Source organism: Carcharodon carcharias, chromosome 1 (assembly GCF_017639515.1).
Source record: "Carcharodon carcharias isolate sCarCar2 chromosome 1, sCarCar2.pri, whole genome shotgun sequence".
Lineage (NCBI taxonomy): Eukaryota > Metazoa > Chordata > Chondrichthyes > Lamniformes > Lamnidae > Carcharodon > Carcharodon carcharias.
In genome coordinates, this window is record NC_054467.1 from 272084949 (window position 1) to 272109785 (window position 24837).

Here is a 24837-nt window from a genome sequence, read left to right on the forward strand (position 1 = left end):
GAGACCTGTTATAAAAACACACACAAACAAGGGACATGTTATAAACGCACACACAGATAAGAGACACGTTATAGACACAAACACTGATATGAGACATGTTATAAACACACACACAGACAAGAGACACATAAACACACACACAGACAAGAGACATGTTATAAACACACGCACAGACAAGAGACATGTTATAAACACACACACAGATAAGAGACATGTTATAAACACACACACAGATAAGAGACAGGTTATACACATACACACACAGATAAGAGACACGTAATAAACACACACAGACAAGAGACATGTTATAAAAACGCAGACAGATAAGAGACACGTTATAAAGAGACACACAGATAAGAGAAATGTTATAAAAACACCCTGAGATACGAGACATGTTATAAACACACACACAGATAAGAGACATGTTATAAACGCTCACACACAAATAAGAGACATGTTATAAACACACACACAGACAAGAGACACGTTATAAACACACACACAGATAAGAGTCATGTTATAAACACACACACAGATAAGAGACATGTTATAAACGCTCACACACAAATAAGAGAAATGTTATAAACACACACACAGATAGAGACACGTTATAAACACACACACAGATAGAGACATGTTATAAACACACACACACAGACAAGAGACACGTTATAAACACACACAGATAGAGACACGTTATAAACACACACACAGATAGAGACACGTTATTAACACACACACAGATAAGAGACATGTTATAAACACACACACAGATAAGAGACAAGTTATAAACATACACACACAGATAAGAGACACGTAATAAACACACACTCAGACAAGAGACACGTTATAAACACACACACAGATAAGAGACATCTTATAAACAAACACACAGATACGACACACGTTACAAACACACACACAGATAAGAGACACGTTCCAAACACACGCACAGATAAGAGGCATGTGACAAACAAACACAGACAAGAGACATGTTATAAACACACACAGACAAGAGAAACGTTGGAAACACACACACAGACAAGAGACACATTGTAAACACACACACAGATAAGAGACATGTTATAAACACACACACAGATAAGAGACATGTTATAAACACTCACACAGATAAGAGACACGTTATAAACACACACACAGATAAGAGCCATGTTATAAACACACACACATATAAGAGAAATGTTATAAACACACACACAGATAAGAGACACTTTATTAACGCTCACACAGATAAGAGACATGTTATAAACACACACACAGATAAGAGACACGTTATGAACACAAACACACAAATAAGAGAAATGTTATAAACACAAACACAGACAAGAGACATGTTATAAACATGCACACAGACAAGAGACACGTTATAAACACACACACAGATAAGAGAAACGTTATAAACACACACACGGATAAGAGACAGGTTATAAACACACACACAGACAAGAGACATGTTATAAACACACACACACAGACAAGAGACATGTTATAAACACACAGACAGACAAGAGACACGTTATAAACACACACACAGTTATGAGACACATTATAACAAACACAGCTAAGAGACATGTTATAAAGACAGACAAAGACAAGAGTCACGTTATAAACACACACAAAGACAAGAGACACGTTATAAACATACACACAGACAAGAGACACGTTATAAACACACACACAGATAAGAGACATGTTATAAACACACACAGATAAGAGACACGTTAATAAACACACACACAGATAAGAGACACGTTATAAACACACACACAGATAAGAGACATGTTAATAAACACACACACAGATAAGAGACATGTTATAAACACACACACAGATAAGAGACATGTTAATAAACACACACACAGATAAGAGACACGTTATAAACACACACACAGATAAGAGACATGTTAATAAACACACACACAGATAAGAGACATGTTATAAACACACACACAGATAAGAGACATGTTAATAAACACACACACAGATAAGAGACATGTTATAAACACACACACAGATAAGAGACACGTTATAAACACACACACAGATAAGAGACATGTTATAAACACACACACAGACAAGAGACACGTTATAAACACACACACAGATAAGAGACATGTCATAAACACACACAGATAAGAGACATGTTAATAAACACACACACAGATAAGAGACACGTTATAAACACACACACAGATAAGAGACATGTTAATAAACACACACACAGATAGGAGACATGTTATAAACACACACACAGATAAGAGACACGTTAATAAACACACACACAAATAAGAGACATGTTATAAACACACACACAGATAAGAGACATGTTAATAAACACACACACAGATAGGAGACATGTTATAAACACACACACAGATAAGAGACACGTTATAAACACACACACAGATAAGAGACATGTTAATAAACACACACACAGATAAGAGACACGTTATAAACACACACACAGATAAGAGACATGTTAATAAACACACACAGATAAGAGACATGTTATAAACACACACACAGATAAGAGACATGTTAATAAACACACACACAGATAAGAGACATGTTATAAACACACACACAGATAAGAGACCTGTTATAAAAACACACACAAACAAGGGACATGTTATAAACGCACACACAGATAAGAGACACGTTATAGACACAAACACTGATATGAGACATGTTATAAACACACACACAGACAAGAGACACATAAACACACACACAGACAAGAGAAACGTTATGAACACACACACAGATAAGAGAAATGTTATACAAACAACCACAGACAAGAGACAGGTTATAAACACACACAGACAGGAGACATGTTATAAACACACACACAGACAAGAGACATGTTATAAACACACACACAGATAAGAGACATGTTAATAAACACACACACAGATAAGAGACACGTTATAAACACACACACAGATAAGAGACATGTTAATAAACACACACACAGATAAGAGACATGTTATAAACACACACACAGATAAGAGACATGTTAATAAACACACACACAGATAAGAGACACGTAATAAACACACACACAGATAAGAGACATGTTAATAAACACACACACAGATAAGAGACATGTTATAAACACACACACAGATAAGAGACATGTTAATAAACACACACACAGATAAGAGACATGTTATAAACACACACACAGATAAGAGACAGGTTATACACATACACACACAGATAAGAGACACGTAATAAACACACACAGACAAGAGACATGTTATAAAAACGCAGACAGATAAGAGACACGTTATAAAGAGACACACAGATAAGAGAAATGTTATAAAAACACACTGAGATACGAGACATGTTATAAACACACACACAGATAAGAGACACGTTATAAACGCTCACACACAAATAAGAGACATGTTATAAACACACACACAGACAAGAGACACGTTATAAACACACACACAGATAAGAGTCATGTTATAAACACACACACAGATAAGAGACATGTTATAAACGCTCACACACAAATAAGAGAAATGTTATAAACACACACACAGATAGAGACTCGTTATAAACACACACACAGATAGAGACATGTTATAAACACACACACACAGCCAAGAGACACGTTATAAACACACACAGATAGAGACACGTTATAAACACACACACAGATAGAGACACGTTATTAACACACACACAGATAAGAGACATGTTATAAACACACACACAGATAAGAGACAAGTTATAAACATACACACACAGATAAGAGACACGTAATAAAAACGCAGACAGATAAGAGACACGTTATAAACACACACACAGATAAGAGACATCTTATAAACAAACACACAGATACGACACACGTTATAAACACACACACAGATAAGAGACACGTTCCAAACACACGCACAGATAAGAGGCATGTGACAAACAAACACAGACAAGAGACATGTTATAAACACACACAGACAAGAGACACGTTGTAAACACACACACAGACAAGAGACACATTGTAAACACACACACAGATAAGAGAAATGTTGTACAAACATCCACAGACAAGAGAGACGTTATAAACAGACACAGACAGGAAGGGACACGTTTTAAACACACACACAGATAAGAGACATGTTAATAAACACACACACAGATAAGAGACACGTTATAAACACACACACAGATAAGAGACATGTTAATAAACACACACACAGATAAGAGACATGTTATAAACACACACACAGATAAGAGACATGTTAAGAAACACACACACAGATAAGAGACATGTTATAAACACACACACAGATAAGAGACACGTTATAAACACACACACAGATAAGAGACATGTTATAAACACACACACAGACAAGAGACACGTTATAAACACACACACAGATAAGAGACATGTTATAAACACACACAGATAAGAGACATGTTAATAAACACACACACAGATAAGAGACACGTTATAAACACACACACAGATAAGAGACATGTTAATAAACACACACACAGATAGGAGACATGTTATAAACACACACACAGATAAGAGACACGTTATAAACACACACACAGATAAGAGACATGTTAATAAACACACACACAGATAAGAGACACGTTATAAACACACACACAGATAAGAGACATGTTAATAAACACACACAGATAAGAGACATGTTATAAACACACACACAGATAAGAGACATGTTAATAAACACACACACAGATAAGAGACATGTTATAAACACACACACAGATAAGAGACCTGTTATAAAAACACACACAAACAAGGGACATGTTATAAACGCACACACAGATAAGAGACACGTTATAGACACAAACACTGATATGAGACATGTTATAAACACACACACAGACAAGAGACACATAAACACACACACAGACAAGAGAAACGTTATGAACACACACACAGATAAGAGAAATGTTATACAAACAACCACAGACAAGAGACAGGTTATAAACACACACAGACAGGAGACATGTTATAAACACACACACAGACAAGAGACATGTTATAAACATACACATGGACAAGAGACACTTTATAAACACACACACAGACAAGAGACATGTTATAAACACACGCACAGATAAGAGACATGTTAATAAACACACACACAGATAAGAGACACGTTATAAACACACACACAGATAAGAGACATGTTATAAACACACACAGATAAGAGACATGTTAATAAACACACACACAGATAAGAGACACGTTATAAACACACACACAGATAAGAGACATGTTAATAAACACACACACAGATAAGAGACACGTTATAAACACACACACAGATAAGAGACATGTTAATAAACACACACACAGATAAGAGACATGTTATAAACACACACACAGATAAGAGACATGTTAATAAACACACACACAGATAAGAGACACGTTATAAACACACACACAGATAAGAGACATGTTAATAAACACACACACAGATAAGAGACATGTTATAAACACACACACAGATAAGAGACATGTTAATAAACACACACACAGATAAGAGACATGTTATAAACACACACACAGATAAGAGACAGGTTATACACATACACACACAGATAAGAGACACGTAATAAACACACACAGACAAGAGACATGTTATAAAAACGCAGACAGATAAGAGACACGTTATAAAGAGACACACAGATAAGAGAAATGTTATAAAAACACACTGAGATACGAGACATGTTATAAACACACACACAGATAAGAGACACGTTATAAACGCTCACACACAAATAAGAGACATGTTATAAACACACACACAGACAAGAGACACGTTATAAACACACACACAGATAAGAGTCATGTTATAAACACACACACAGATAAGAGACATGTTATAAACGCTCACACACAAATAAGAGAAATGTTATAAACACACACACAGATAGAGACTCGTTATAAACACACACACAGATAGAGACATGTTATAAACACACACACACAGACAAGAGACACGTTATAAACACACACAGATAGAGACACGTTATAAACACACACACAGATAGAGACACGTTATTAACACACACACAGATAAGAGACATGTTATAAACACACACACAGATAAGAGACAAGTTATAAACATACACACACAGATAAGAGACACGTAATAAAAACGCAGACAGATAAGAGACACGTTATAAACACACACACAGATAAGAGACATCTTATAAACAAACACACAGATACGACACACGTTATAAACACACACACAGATAAGAGACACGTTCCAAACACACGCACAGATAAGAGGCATGTGACAAACAAACACAGACAAGAGACATGTTATAAACACACACAGACAAGAGACACGTTGTAAACACACACACAGACAAGAGACACATTGTAAACACACACACAGATAAGAGAAATGTTATACAAACATCCACAGACAAGAGAGACGTTATAAACAGACACAGACAGGAAGGGACACGTTTTAAACACACACACAGATAAGAGACATGTTATAAACATGCACACAGACAAGAGACAGGTTATAAACACACACACAGATAAGAGAAACTTTATAAACACACACACGGATAAGAGACAGGTTATAAACACACACACAGATAAGAGACAGGTTATAAACACACACACAGATAAGAGACAGGTTATAAACACACACACAGATAAGAGAAACTTTATAAACACACACACGGATAAGAGACAGGTTATAAACACACACACAGATAAGAGACACGTTCCAAACACACGCACAGATAAGAGGCATGTGACAAACAAACACAGACAAGAGACATGTTATAAACACACACAGACAAGAGACACGTTGTAAACACACACACACAGACAAGAGACACATTGTAAACACACACACAGATAAGAGACATGTTATAAACACACACACAGATAAGAGACATGTTATAAACACACACACAGATAAGAGACACGTTATAAACACACACACAGATAAGAGCCATGTTATAAAAACACACACATATAAGAGACATGTTACAAACACACACACAGATAGAGACAGGTTATAAACACACACACAGACAAGAGACACATAAACACACACACAGATAAGAGAAATGCTATAAACACACACTGAGATACGAGACACGTTATAAACACACACACATATAAGAGACATGTTATAAACACACACACAGATAAGAGACCTGTTATTAAAACACACACAAACAAGAGACATGATATAAACACACACACAGATGGAGACACGTTATAAACATACACACAGACAAGAGACACATTATAAACACACACACAGATAAGAGAAATGCTATAAACACACACTGAGATACGAGACACGTTATAAACACACACACATATAAGAGACATGTTATAAACACACACACAGATAAGAGACCTGTTATAAAAACACACACAAACAAGAGACATGATATAAACACACACACAGATAAGAGACACGTTATAGACACAAACACTGATATGAGACATGTTATAAACACACACACAGACAAGATACACATAAACACACACACAGACAAGAGAAACGTTATGAACACACACACAGATAAGAGAAATGTTATACAAACAACCACAGACAAGAGACACGTTATAAACAGACACAGACAGGAAGGGACACGTTTTAAACACACACACAGATAAGAAACATGTTATAAACATGCACACAGACAAGAGACAGGTTATAAAAACACACACAGATAAGAGAAACTTTATAAACACACACACGGATAAGAGACAGGTAATAAACACACACACAGACAAGAGACACGTTCTAAACACACACACAGACAAGAGACATGTTATAAACATACACATGGACAAGAGACACTTAATAAACACACACACAGAGAAGAGATATGTTATAAACACACACACAGACAAGAGACATGTTATAAACACACACACAGATAGAGACATGTTATAAACACACACACAGACAAGAGACACGTTATAAACACACACACAGATAGAGACATGTTATAAACACACACACAGATAGAGACATGTTATAAACACACACACAGACAAGAGCCACGTTATAAACACACACACAGATAGAGACATGTTATAAACACACACACAGACAAGAGACACGTTATAAACACACACACAGATAGAGACACGTTATAAACACACACACAGATAGAGACACGTTATTAACACACACACAGATAAGAGACATGTTATAAACACACACACAGATAAGAGAAACGTTATAAACATACACACACAGATAAGAGACACGTAATAAACACACACTCAGACAAGAGACACGTTATAAAAACGCAGACAGATAAGAGACACGTTATAAACACACACACAGATAAGAGACATCTTATAAACAAACACACAGATACGACACACGTTATAAACACACACACAGATAAGAGACACGTTCCAAACACACGCACAGATAAGAGGCAAGTGACAAACAAACACAGACAAGAAACATGTTATAAACACACACACAGACAGGAGACATGTTATAAACACACACAGACAAGAGACACGTTGTAAACACACACACAGACAAGAGACACATTGTAAACACACACACAGATAAGAGACACGTTATAAACACACACACAGATAAGAGCCATGTTATAAAGACACACTCAGATAAGAGACAAGTTATAAACACACACACATATAATAGAAATGTTATAAACACACACACAGATAAGAGACACTTTAATAACTGACACACAGATAAGAGAAATGTTATAAACACACACACAGATAAGAGACACGTTATAAACACAAACACACAAATAAGAGAAATGTTATAAACACACACACAGACAAGAGACATGTTATAAACACAGACGCAGATAGAGACACGTTATAAACATACACACAGACAAGAGACACATTATAAACACACACACAGATAAGAGAAATGTTATAAACACACACACAGACAAGAGACACATTATAAACACACACACAGATAAGAGAAATGCTATAAACACACACTGAGATACGAGACACGTTATAAACACACACACATATAAGAGACATGTCATAAACACACACACAGATAAGAGACATGTTATAAACACACACACAGATAAGAGAAATGTTATAAACACACACACAGACAAGAGACACATTATAAACACACACACAGATAAGAGAAATGCTATAAACACACACTGAGATACGAGACACGTTATAAACACACACACAGATAAGAGACATGTTATAAAAACACACACAAACAAGAGACATGTTATAAACACATACACAGATAGTGACACGTTATAAACACACACACAGATAGAGACACGTTATTAACACACACACAGATAAGAGACATGTTATAAACACACACACAGATAAGAGAAACGTTATAAACATACACACACAGATAAGAGACACGTAATAAACACACACTCAGACAAGAGACACGTTATAAAAACGCAGACAGATAAGAGACACGTTATAAACACACACACAGATAAGAGACATCTCATAAACAAACACACAGATACGACACACGTTATAAACACACACACAGATAAGAGACACGTTCCAAACACACGCACAGATAAGAGGCATGTGACAAACAAACACAGACAAGAGACATGTTATAAACACACACACAGACAGGAGACATGTTATAAACACACACAGACAAGAGACACGTTGTAAACACACACACAGACAAGAGACACATTGTAAACACACACACAGATAAGAGACACGTTATAAACACACACACAGGTAAGAGCCATGTTATAAAGACACACTCAGATAAGAGACAAGTTATAAACACACACACATATAAGAGAAATGTTATAAACACACACACAGATAAGAGACACGTTATAAACACAAACACACAAATAAGAGAAATGTTATAAACACACACACAGACAAGTGACATGTTATAAACACACACACAGATAGAGACACGTTATAAACATACACACAGACAAGAGACACATTATAAACACACACACAGATAAGAGAAATGTTATAAACACACACACAGACAAGAGACACATTATAAACACACACACAGATAAGAGAAATGCTATGAACACACACTGAGATACGAGACACGTTATAAACACACACACATATAAGAGACATGTTATAAACACACACACAGATAAGAGACATGTTATAAACACACACACAGATAAGAGACATGTTATAAAATCAACCACAGACAAGAGACACGTTATAAACAGACACAGACAGGAAGGGACACGTTTTAAACACACACACAGATAAGAAACATGTTATAAACATGCACACAGACAAGAGACAGGTTATAAACACACACACAGATAAGAGAAACTTTATAAACACACACACGGATAAGAGACAGGTTATAAACACACACACAGACAAGAGACATGTTATAAACACACACACAGACAAGAGACATGTTATAAACATACACATGGACAAGAGACACTTTATAAACACACACACAGAGAAGAGATATGTTATAAACACACACACAGACAAGAGACATGTTATAAACACACACACAGACAAGAGACACGTTATAGACACAAACACTGATATGAGACATGTTATAAACACACACACAGACAAGAGACACATAAACACACACACAGACAAGAGAAACGTTATGAACACACACACAGATAAGAGAAATGTTATACAAACAACCACAGACAAGAGACACGTTATAAACACACACAGACAGGAGACATGTTATAATCACACACACAGACAAGAAACATGTTATAAACATACACATGGACAAGAGACACTTTATCAACACACACACAGACAAGAGACACGTTATAAACACACACACAGACAAGAGACATGTTATAAACACACACACAGACAAGAGACACGTTATAAACACACACACAGATAAGAGACAGGTTATAAACATACACACACAGATAAGAGACACGTAATAAACACACACACAGACAAGAGACATGTTATAAAAACGCAGACAGATAGGAGACACATTATAAACAGACACACAGATAAGAGACATGTTATAAACATACACACAGATACGAAACATGTTATAAACACACACACGGATAAGAGACATGTTATAAACATACACACAGATACGAAACATGTTATAAACACACACACGGATAAGAGACACGTTCTAAACACACACACAGACAAGAGACATGTTATAGCCACACACACAGATAGAGACACGTTATAAACACACACACAGACAAGAGACACGTTATAAACACACACACAGATAAGAGACACGTTAAAAACAAAGACACAGATAAGAGAAATATTAGAAAAACACACTGAGATACGAGACATGTTATAAACACACACACAGATAAGAGACATGTTATAAACGCTCACACAGATAAGAGACAAGTTATAAACACACACACAGACAAGAGACACGTTATAAACACAAACACTGATACGAGACATGTTATAAACACACACACAGATAAGAGACATGTTATAAACGCTCACACAGATAAGAGACAAGTTATAAACACACACACAGATAAGAGACACGTTATAAACACAAACACTGATATGAGACATGTTATAAACACACACACAAACAAGAGACAAATAAACACACACACAGACAAGAGAAACGTTATGAACACACACACAGATGAGAGAAATGTTATAAAAACAACCACAGTCAAGAGACACATTAACACACACACAGACAAGAGAAACATTATGAACACACACACAGATAAGAGAAATGTTATAAAAACAACCACAGACAAGAGACACGTTATAAACACACACACAGATAAGAGACAGGTTATAAACACACACACAGACAAGAGACACATAAACACACACACAGACAAGAGACACATTATAAACACACACACAGATAAGAGAAATGTTATAAACACACACACAGACAAGAGACACATTATAAACACACACACAGATAAGAGAAATGCTATAAACACACACTGAGATACGAGACACGTTATAAACACACACACAGATAAGAGACATGTTATAAAAACACACACAAACAAGAGACATGTTATAAACACATACACAGATAGTGACACGTTATAAACACACACACAGATAGAGACACGTTATTAACACACACACAGATAAGAGACATGTTATAAACACACACACAGATAAGAGAAACGTTATAAACATACACACACAGATAAGAGACACGTAATAAACACACACTCAGACAAGAGACACGTTATAAAAACGCAGACAGATAAGAGACACGTTATAAACACACACACAGATAAGAGACATGTTAATAAACACACACACAAATAAGAGACATGTTATAAACACACACACAGATAAGAGACATGTTAATAAACACACACACAGATAAGAGACATGTTATAAACACACACACAGATAAGAGACACGTTATAAACACACACACAGATAAGAGACATGTTATAAACATACACATGGACAAGAGACACTTAATAAACACACACACAGAGAAGAGATATGTTATAAACACACACACAGACAAGAGACATGTTATAAACACACACACAGATAGAGACATGTTATAAACACACACACAGACAAGAGACACGTTATAAACACACACACAGATAGAGACATGTTATAAACACACACACAGATAGAGACATGTTATAAACACACACACAGACAAGAGCCACGTTATAAACACACACACAGATAGAGACATGTTATAAACACACACACAGACAAGAGACACGTTATAAACACACACACAGATAGAGACACGTTATAAACACACACACAGATAGAGACACGTTATTAACACACACACAGATAAGAGACATGTTATAAACACACACACAGATAAGAGAAACGTTATAAACATACACACACAGATAAGAGACACGTAATAAACACACACTCAGACAAGAGACACGTTATAAAAACGCAGACAGATAAGAGACACGTTATAAACACACACACAGATAAGAGACATCTTATAAACAAACACACAGATACGACACACGTTATAAACACACACACAGATAAGAGACACGTTCCAAACACACGCACAGATAAGAGGCAAGTGACAAACAAACACAGACAAGAAACATGTTATAAACACACACACAGACAGGAGACATGTTATAAACACACACAGACAAGAGACACGTTGTAAACACACACACAGACAAGAGACACATTGTAAACACACACACAGATAAGAGACACGTTATAAACACACACACAGATAAGAGCCATGTTATAAAGACACACTCAGATAAGAGACAAGTTATAAACACACACACATATAATAGAAATGTTATAAACACACACACAGATAAGAGACACTTTAATAACTGACACACAGATAAGAGAAATGTTATAAACACACACACAGATAAGAGACACGTTATAAACACAAACACACAAATAAGAGAAATGTTATAAACACACACACAGACAAGAGACATGTTATAAACACAGACGCAGATAGAGACACGTTATAAACATACACACAGACAAGAGACACATTATAAACACACACACAGATAAGAGAAATGTTATAAACACACACACAGACAAGAGACACATTATAAACACACACACAGATAAGAGAAATGCTATAAACACACACTGAGATACGAGACACGTTATAAACACACACACATATAAGAGACATGTCATAAACACACACACAGATAAGAGACATGTTATAAACACACACACAGATAAGAGAAATGTTATAAACACACACACAGACAAGAGACACATTATAAACACACACACAGATAAGAGAAATGCTATAAACACACACTGAGATACGAGACACGTTATAAACACACACACAGATAAGAGACATGTTATAAAAACACACACAAACAAGAGACATGTTATAAACACATACACAGATAGTGACACGTTATAAACACACACACAGATAGAGACACGTTATTAACACACACACAGATAAGAGACATGTTATAAACACACACACAGATAAGAGAAACGTTATAAACATACACACACAGATAAGAGACACGTAATAAACACACACTCAGACAAGAGACACGTTATAAAAACGCAGACAGATAAGAGACACGTTATAAACACACACACAGATAAGAGACATCTCATAAACAAACACACAGATACGACACACGTTATAAACACACACACAGATAAGAGACACGTTCCAAACACACGCACAGATAAGAGGCATGTGACAAACAAACACAGACAAGAGACATGTTATAAACACACACACAGACAGGAGACATGTTATAAACACACACAGACAAGAGACACGTTGTAAACACACACACAGACAAGAGACACATTGTAAACACACACACAGATAAGAGACACGTTATAAACACACACACAGGTAAGAGCCATGTTATAAAGACACACTCAGATAAGAGACAAGTTATAAACACACACACATATAAGAGAAATGTTATAAACACACACACAGATAAGAGACACGTTATAAACACAAACACACAAATAAGAGAAATGTTATAAACACACACACAGACAAGTGACATGTTATAAACACACACACAGATAGAGACACGTTATAAACATACACACAGACAAGAGACACATTATAAACACACACACAGATAAGAGAAATGTTATAAACACACACACAGACAAGAGACACATTATAAACACACACACAGATAAGAGAAATGCTATGAACACACACTGAGATACGAGACACGTTATAAACACACACACATATAAGAGACATGTTATAAACACACACACAGATAAGAGACATGTTATAAACACACACACAGATAAGAGACATGTTATAAAATCAACCACAGACAAGAGACACGTTATAAACAGACACAGACAGGAAGGGACACGTTTTAAACACACACACAGATAAGAAACATGTTATAAACATGCACACAGACAAGAGACAGGTTATAAACACACACACAGATAAGAGAAACTTTATAAACACACACACGGATAAGAGACAGGTTATAAACACACACACAGACAAGAGACATGTTATAAACACACACACAGACAAGAGACATGTTATAAACATACACATGGACAAGAGACACTTTATAAACACACACACAGAGAAGAGATATGTTATAAACACACACACAGACAAGAGACATGTTATAAACACACACACAGACAAGAGACACGTTATAGACACAAACACTGATATGAGACATGTTATAAACACACACACAGACAAGAGACACATAAACACACACACAGACAAGAGAAACGTTATGAACACACACACAGATAAGAGAAATGTTATACAAACAACCACAGACAAGAGACACGTTATAAACACACACAGACAGGAGACATGTTATAATCACACACACAGACAAGAAACATGTTATAAACATACACATGGACAAGAGACACTTTATCAACACACACACAGACAAGAGACACGTTATAAACACACACACAGACAAGAGACATGTTATAAACACACACACAGACAAGAGACACGTTATAAACACACACACAGATAAGAGACAGGTTATAAACATACACACACAGATAAGAGACACGTAATAAACACACACACAGACAAGAGACATGTTATAAAAACGCAGACAGATAGGAGACACATTATAAACAGACACACAGATAAGAGACATGTTATAAACATACACACAGATACGAAACATGTTATAAACACACACACGGATAAGAGACATGTTATAAACATACACACAGATACGAAACATGTTATAAACACACACACGGATAAGAGACACGTTCTAAACACACACACAGACAAGAGACATGTTATAGCCACACACACAGATAGAGACACGTTATAAACACACACACAGACAAGAGACACGTTATAAACACACACACAGATAAGAGACACGTTAAAAACAAAGACACAGATAAGAGAAATATTAGAAAAACACACTGAGATACGAGACATGTTATAAACACACACACAGATAAGAGACATGTTATAAACGCTCACACAGATAAGAGACAAGTTATAAACACACACACAGACAAGAGACACGTTATAAACACAAACACTGATACGAGACATGTTATAAACACACACACAGATAAGAGACATGTTATAAACGCTCACACAGATAAGAGACAAGTTATAAACACACACACAGATAAGAGACACGTTATAAACACAAACACTGATATGAGACATGTTATAAACACACACACAAACAAGAGACAAATAAACACACACACAGACAAGAGAAACGTTATGAACACACACACAGATGAGAGAAATGTTATAAAAACAACCACAGTCAAGAGACACATTAACACACACACAGACAAGAGAAACATTATGAACACACACACAGATAAGAGAAATGTTATAAAAACAACCACAGACAAGAGACACGTTATAAACACACACACAGATAAGAGACAGGTTATAAACACACACACAGACAAGAGACACATAAACACACACACAGACAAGAGACACATTATAAACACACACACAGATAAGAGAAATGTTATAAACACACACACAGACAAGAGACACATTATAAACACACACACAGATAAGAGAAATGCTATAAACACACACTGAGATACGAGACACGTTATAAACACACACACAGATAAGAGACATGTTATAAAAACACACACAAACAAGAGACATGTTATAAACACATACACAGATAGTGACACGTTATAAACACACACACAGATAGAGACACGTTATTAACACACACACAGATAAGAGACATGTTATAAACACACACACAGATAAGAGAAACGTTATAAACATACACACACAGATAAGAGACACGTAATAAACACACACTCAGACAAGAGACACGTTATAAAAACGCAGACAGATAAGAGACACGTTATAAACACACACACAGATAAGAGACATCTCATAAACAAACACACAGATACGACACACGTTATAAACACACACACAGATAAGAGACACGTTCCAAACACACGCACAGATAAGAGGCATGTGACAAACAAACACAGACAAGAGACATGTTATAAACACACACACAGACAGGAGACATGTTATAAACACACACAGACAAGAGACACGTTGTAAACACACACACAGACAAGAGACACATTGTAAACACACACACAGATAAGAGACACGTTATAAACACACACACAGGTAAGAGCCATGTTATAAAGACACACTCAGATAAGAGACAAGTTATAAACACACACACATATAAGAGAAATGTTATAAACACACACACAGATAAGAGACACGTTATAAACACAAACACACAAATAAGAGAAATGTTATAAACACACACACAGACAAGAGACATGTTATAAACACACACACAGATAGAGACACGTTATAAACATACACACAGACAAGAGACACATTATAAACACACACACAGATAAGAGAAATGTTATAAACACACACACAGACAAGAGACACATTATAAACACACACACAGATAAGAGAAATGCTATGAACACACACTGAGATACGAGACACGTTATAAACACACACACATATAAGAGACATGTTATAAACACACACACAGATAAGAGACATGTTATAAACACACACACAGATAAGAGACATGTTATAAAAACAACCACAGACAAGAGACACGTTATAAACAGACACAGACAGGAAGGGACACGTTTTAAACACACACACAGATAAGAAACATGTTATAAACATGCACACAGACAAGAGACAGGTTATAAACACACACACAGATAAGAGAAACTTTATAAACACACACACGGATAAGAGACAGGTTATAAACACACACACAGACAAGAGACATGTTATAAACACACACACAGACAAGAGACATGTTATAAACATACACATGGACAAGAGACACTTTATAAACACACACACAGAGAAGAGATATGTTATAAACACACACACAGACAAGAGACATGTTATAAACACACACACAGACAAGAGACACGTTATAGACGCAAACACTGATATGAGACATGTTATAAACACACACACAGACAAGAGACACATAAACACACACACAGACAAGAGAAACGTTATGAACACACACACAGATAAGAGAAATGTTATACAAACAACCACAGACAAGAGACACGTTATAAACACACACAGACAGGAGACATGTTATAAACACACACACAGACAAGAAACATGTTATAAACATACACATGGACAAGAGACACTTTATCAACACACACACAGACAAGAGACACGTTATAAACACACACACAGACAAGAGACATGTTATAAACACACACACAGACAAGAGACACGTTATAAACACACACACAGATAAGAGACAGGTTATAAACATACACACACAGATAAGAGACACGTAATAAACACACACACAGACAAGAGACATGTTATAAAAACGCAGACAGATAGGAGACACATTATAAACAGACACACAGATAAGAGACATGTTATAAACATACACACAGATACGAAACATGTTATAAACACACACACGGATAAGAGACACGTTCTAAACACACACACAGACAAGAGACATGTTATAGCCACACACACAGATAGAGACACGTTATAAACACACACACAGACAAGAGACACGTTATAAACACACACACAGATAAGAGACACGTTAAAAACAAAGACACAGATAAGAGAAATATTAGAAAAACACACTGAGATACGAGACATGTTATAAACACACACATAGATAAGAGACATGTTATAAACGCTCACACAGATAAGAGACAAGTTATAAACACACACACAGACAAGAGACACGTTATAAACACAAACACTGATATGAGACATGTTATAAACACACACACAGATAAGAGACATGTTATAAACGCTCACACAGATAAGAGACAAGTTATAAACACACACACAGATAAGAGACACGTTATAAACACAAACACTGATATGAGACATGTTATAAACACACACACAGACAAGAGACAAATAAACACACACACAGACAAGAGAAACGTTATGAACACACACACAGATGAGAGAAATGTTATAAAAACAACCACAGTCAAGAGACACATTAACACACACACAGACAAGAGAAACATTATGAACACACACACAGATAAGAGAAATGTTATAAAAACAACCACAGACAAGAGACACGTTATAAACACACACACAGATAAGAGACAGGTTATAAACACACACACAGACAAGAGACACATAAACACACACACAGACAAGAGACACATTATAAACACACACACAGATAAGAGACACTTTATTAACGGTCACACTGATAAGAGAAATGTTATAAACACACACACAGATAAGAGACACGTTATAAACACAAAAACACAAATAAGAGAAATGTTATAAACACACACACAGACAAGAGACATGTTACAAACACACACACAGATAGCGACACGTTATAAACACACACACAGACAAGAGACACATTATAAACACACACACAGATAAGAGAAATGTTATAAACACACACTGAGATACGAGACACGTTATAAACACACACACATATAAGAGACATGTTATAAACACACACACAGATATGAGACATGTTATAAACACTCACACAGATAAGAGACCTGTTATAAAAACACACACAAACAAGAGACATGTTATAAACACACACACAGATAAGAGACACGTTATAGACACAAACACTGATATGAGACATGTTATAAACACACACACAGACAAGATACACATAAACACACACACAGACAAGAGAAACGTTATGAACACACACGCAGATAAGAGAAATGTTATACAAACAACCACAGACAAGAGACACGTTATAAACAGACACAGACAGGAAGGGACACGTTTTAAACACACACACAGATAAGAAACATGTTATAAACATGCACACAGACAAGAGACAGGTTATAAAAACACACACAGATAAGAGAGACTTTATAAACACACACACGGATAAGAGACAGGTTATAAACACACACACAGACAAGAGACACGTTCTAAACACACACACAGACAAGAGACATGTTATAAACATACACATGGACAAGAGACACTTTATAAACACACATACACAGAGAAGAGATATGTTATAAACACACACACAGACAAGAGACATGTTATAAACACACACACAGATAGAGACATGTTATAAACACACACACAGACAAGAGACACGTTATAAACACACACACAGATAGAGACATGTTATAAACACACACACAGATAGAGACATGTTATAAACACACACACAGACACAAGCCACGTTATAAACACACACACAGATAGAGACACGTTATAAACACACACACAGATAGAGACACGTTATTAACACACACACAGATACAGACACGTTATTAACACACACACAGATAAGAGACATGTTATAAACACACACACAGACAAGAGACACGTTATAAACACACACACAGATAAGAGAAACGTTATAAACATACACACACAGATAAGAGACACGTAATAAACCCACACTCAGACAAGAGACACGTTATAAAAACGCAGACAGATAAGAGACACGTTATAAAAACACACACAGATAAGAGACATCTTATAAACAAACACACAGATACGACACACGTTATAAACACACACACAGATAAGATACACGTTCCAAACACACGCACAGATAAGAGGCATGTGACAAACAAACACAGACAGGAGACATGTTATAAACACACACACAGACAGGAGACATGTTATAAACACACACAGACAAGAGACACGTTATAAACACACACACAGACAAGAGACACATTGTAAACACACACACAGATAAGAGACACGTTATAAACACACACACAGACAAGAGACACATTGTAAACACACACACAGATAAGAGACACGTTATAAACACACACACAGATAAGAGCCATGTTATAAAGACACACTCAGATAAGAGACAAGTTATAAACACACACACATATAAGAGAAATGTTATAAACACACACACAGATAAGAGACACTTTATTAACGGTCACACAGATAAGAGAAATGTTATAAACACACACACAGATAAGAGACACGTTATAAACACAAAAACACAAATAAGAGAAATGTTATAAACACACACACAGACAAGAGACATGTTACAAACACACACACAGATAGCGACACGTTATAAACATACACACACAGATAAGAGACACGTAATAAACACACACACAGACAAGAGACATGTTATAAAAACGCAGACAGATAGGAGACACATTATAAACAGACACACAGATAAGAGACATGTTATAAACATACACACAGATACGAAACATGTTATAAACACACACACGGATAAGAGACACGTTATAAACACACACACAGATAAGAGACACGTTAAAAACAAAGACACAGATAAGAGCAATATTAGAAAAACACACTGAGATACGAGACATGTTATAAACACACACACAGATAAGAGACATGTTATAAACGCTCACACAGATAAGAGACAAGTTATAAACACACACACAGACAAGAGACACGTTATAAACACAAACACTGATACGAGACATGTTATAAACACACACACAGATAAGAGACATGTTATAAACGCTCACACAGATAAGAGACAAGTTATAAACACACACACAGATAAGAGACACGTTATAAACACAAACACTGATATGAGACATGTTATAAACACACACACAGACAAGAGACAAATAAACACACACACAGACAAGAGAAACGTTATGAACACACACACAGATGAGAGAAATGTTATAAAAACAACCACAGACAAGAGACACATTAACACACACACAGACAAGAGAAACATTATGAACACACACACAGATAAGAGAAATGTTATAAAAACAACCACAGACTAGAGACACGTTATAAAAACACACACAGATAAGAGACAGGTTATAAACACACACACAGACAAGAGACACATAAACACACACACAGACAAGAGACACATTATAAACACACACACAGATAAGAGACACTTTATTAACGGTCACACAGATAAGAGAAATGTTATAAACACACACACAGATAAGAGACACGTTATAAACACAAAAACACAAATAAGAGAAATGTTATAAACACACACACAGACAAGAGACATGTTACAAACACACACACAGATAGCGACACGTTATAAACATACACACACAGATAAGAGACACGTAATAAACACACACACAGACAAGAGACATGTTATAAAAACGCAGACAGATAGGAGACACATTATAAACAGACACACAGATAAGAGACATGTTATAAACATACACACAGATACGAAACATGTTATAAACACACACACGGATAAGAGACACGTTCTAAACACACACACAGACAAGAGACACGTTATAAACACACACACAGACAAGAGACATGTTATAAACATACACATGGACAAGAGACACTTTATAAACACACACACAGAGAAGAGATATGTTATAAACACACACACAGACAAGAGACATGTTATAAACACACACACAGACAAGAGACACGTTATAAACACACACACAGATAAGAGACACGTTATAGACACAAACACTGATATGAGACATGTTATAAACACACACACAGACAAGAGACACATAAACACACACACAGACAAGAGAAACGTTATGAACACACACACAGATAAGAGAAATGTTATACAAACAACCACAGACAAGAGACACGTTATAAACACACACAGACAGGAGACATGTTATAAACACACGCACAGACAAGAAACATGTTATAAACATACACATGGACAAGAGACATGTTATAAACACACACACAGACAAGAGACACGTTATAAACACACACACAGATAAGAGACAGGTTATAAACATACACACACAGATAAGAGACACGTAATAAACCCACACTCAGACAAGAGACATGTTATAAACACACACACAGACAAGAGACATGTTATAAACACACACACAGACAAGAGACACGTTATAAACACACACACAGATAAGAGACAGGTTATAAACACACACACAGACAAGAGACAGGTTATAAACATACACACACAGATAAGAGACACGTAATAAACACACACACAGACAAGAGACATGTTATAAACACACACACAGACAAGAGACATGTTATAAACACACACACAGACAAGAGACACGTTATAAACACACACACAGACAAGAGACATGTTATAAACACACACACAGACAAGAGACACGTTATAAACACACACACAGATAAGAGACAGGTTATAAACATACACACACAGATAAGAGACACGTAATAAACACACACACAGACAAGAGACATGTTATAAACACACACACAGACAAGAGACAGGTTATAAACATACACACACAGATAAGAGACACGTAATAAACACACACACAGACAAGCGACATGTTATAAACACACACACAGACAAGAGACATGTTATAAACACACACACAGACAAGAGACACGTTATAAACACACACACAGACAAGAGACATGTTATAAACACACACACAGACAAGAGACACGTTATAAACACACACACAGATAAGAGACAGGTTATAAACATACACACACAGATAAGAGACACGGAATAAACACACACACAGACAAGAGACATGTTATAAAAACGCAGACAGATAGGAGACACATTATAAACAGACACACAGATAAGAGACATGTTATAAACATACACACAGATACGAAACATGTTAGAAACACACACACGGATAAGAGACACGTTCTAAACACACACACAGACAAGAGACATGTTATAGCCACACACACAGATAGAGACACGTTATAAACACACACACAGACAAGAGACACGTTATAAACACACACACAGATAAGGGACACGTTAAAAACAAAGACACAGATAAGAGAAATGTTAGAAAAACACACTGAGATACGAGACATGTTATAAACACACACACAGATAAGAGACATGTTATAAACGCTCACACAGATAAGAGACAAGTTATAAACACACACACAGACAAGAGACACGTTATAAACACAAACACTGATACGAGACATGTTATAAACACACACACAGATAAGAGACATGTTATAAACGCTCACACAGATAAGAGACAAGTTATAAACACACACACAGATAAGAGACACGTTATAAACACAAACACTGATATGAGACATGTTATAAACACACACACAGACAAGAGACAAATAAACACACACACAGACAAGAGAAACGTTATGAACACACACACAGATGAGAGAAATGTTATAAAAACAACCACAGACAAGAGACACATTAACACACACACAGACAAGAGAAACATTATGAACACACACACAGATAAGAGAAATGTTATAAAAACAACCACAGACAAGAGACACGTTATAAACACACACACAGATAAGAGACAGGTTATAAAAACACACACAGATAAGAGAAACTTTATAAACACACACACGGATAAGAGACAGGTTATAAACACACACACAGACAAGAGACACGTTCTAAACACACACACAGACAAGAGACATGTTATAAACATACACATGGACAAGAGACACTTTATAAACACTCACACACAGAGAAGAGATATGTTATAAACACACACACAGACAAGAGACATGTTATAAACACACACACAGATAGAGACATGTTATAAACACACACACAGACAAGAGACACGTTATAAACACACACACAGATAGAGACATGTTATAAACACACACACAGATAGAGACATGTTATAAACACACACACAGACAAGAGACACGTTATAAACACACACACAGATAGAGACATGTTATAAACACACACACAGATAGAGACATGTTATAAACACACACACAGACACGATCCACGTTATAAACACACACACAGATAGAGACACGTTATAAACACACACACAGATAGAGACAAGTTATTAACACACACACAGATACAGACACGTTATTAACACACACACAGGTAAGAGACATGTTATAAACA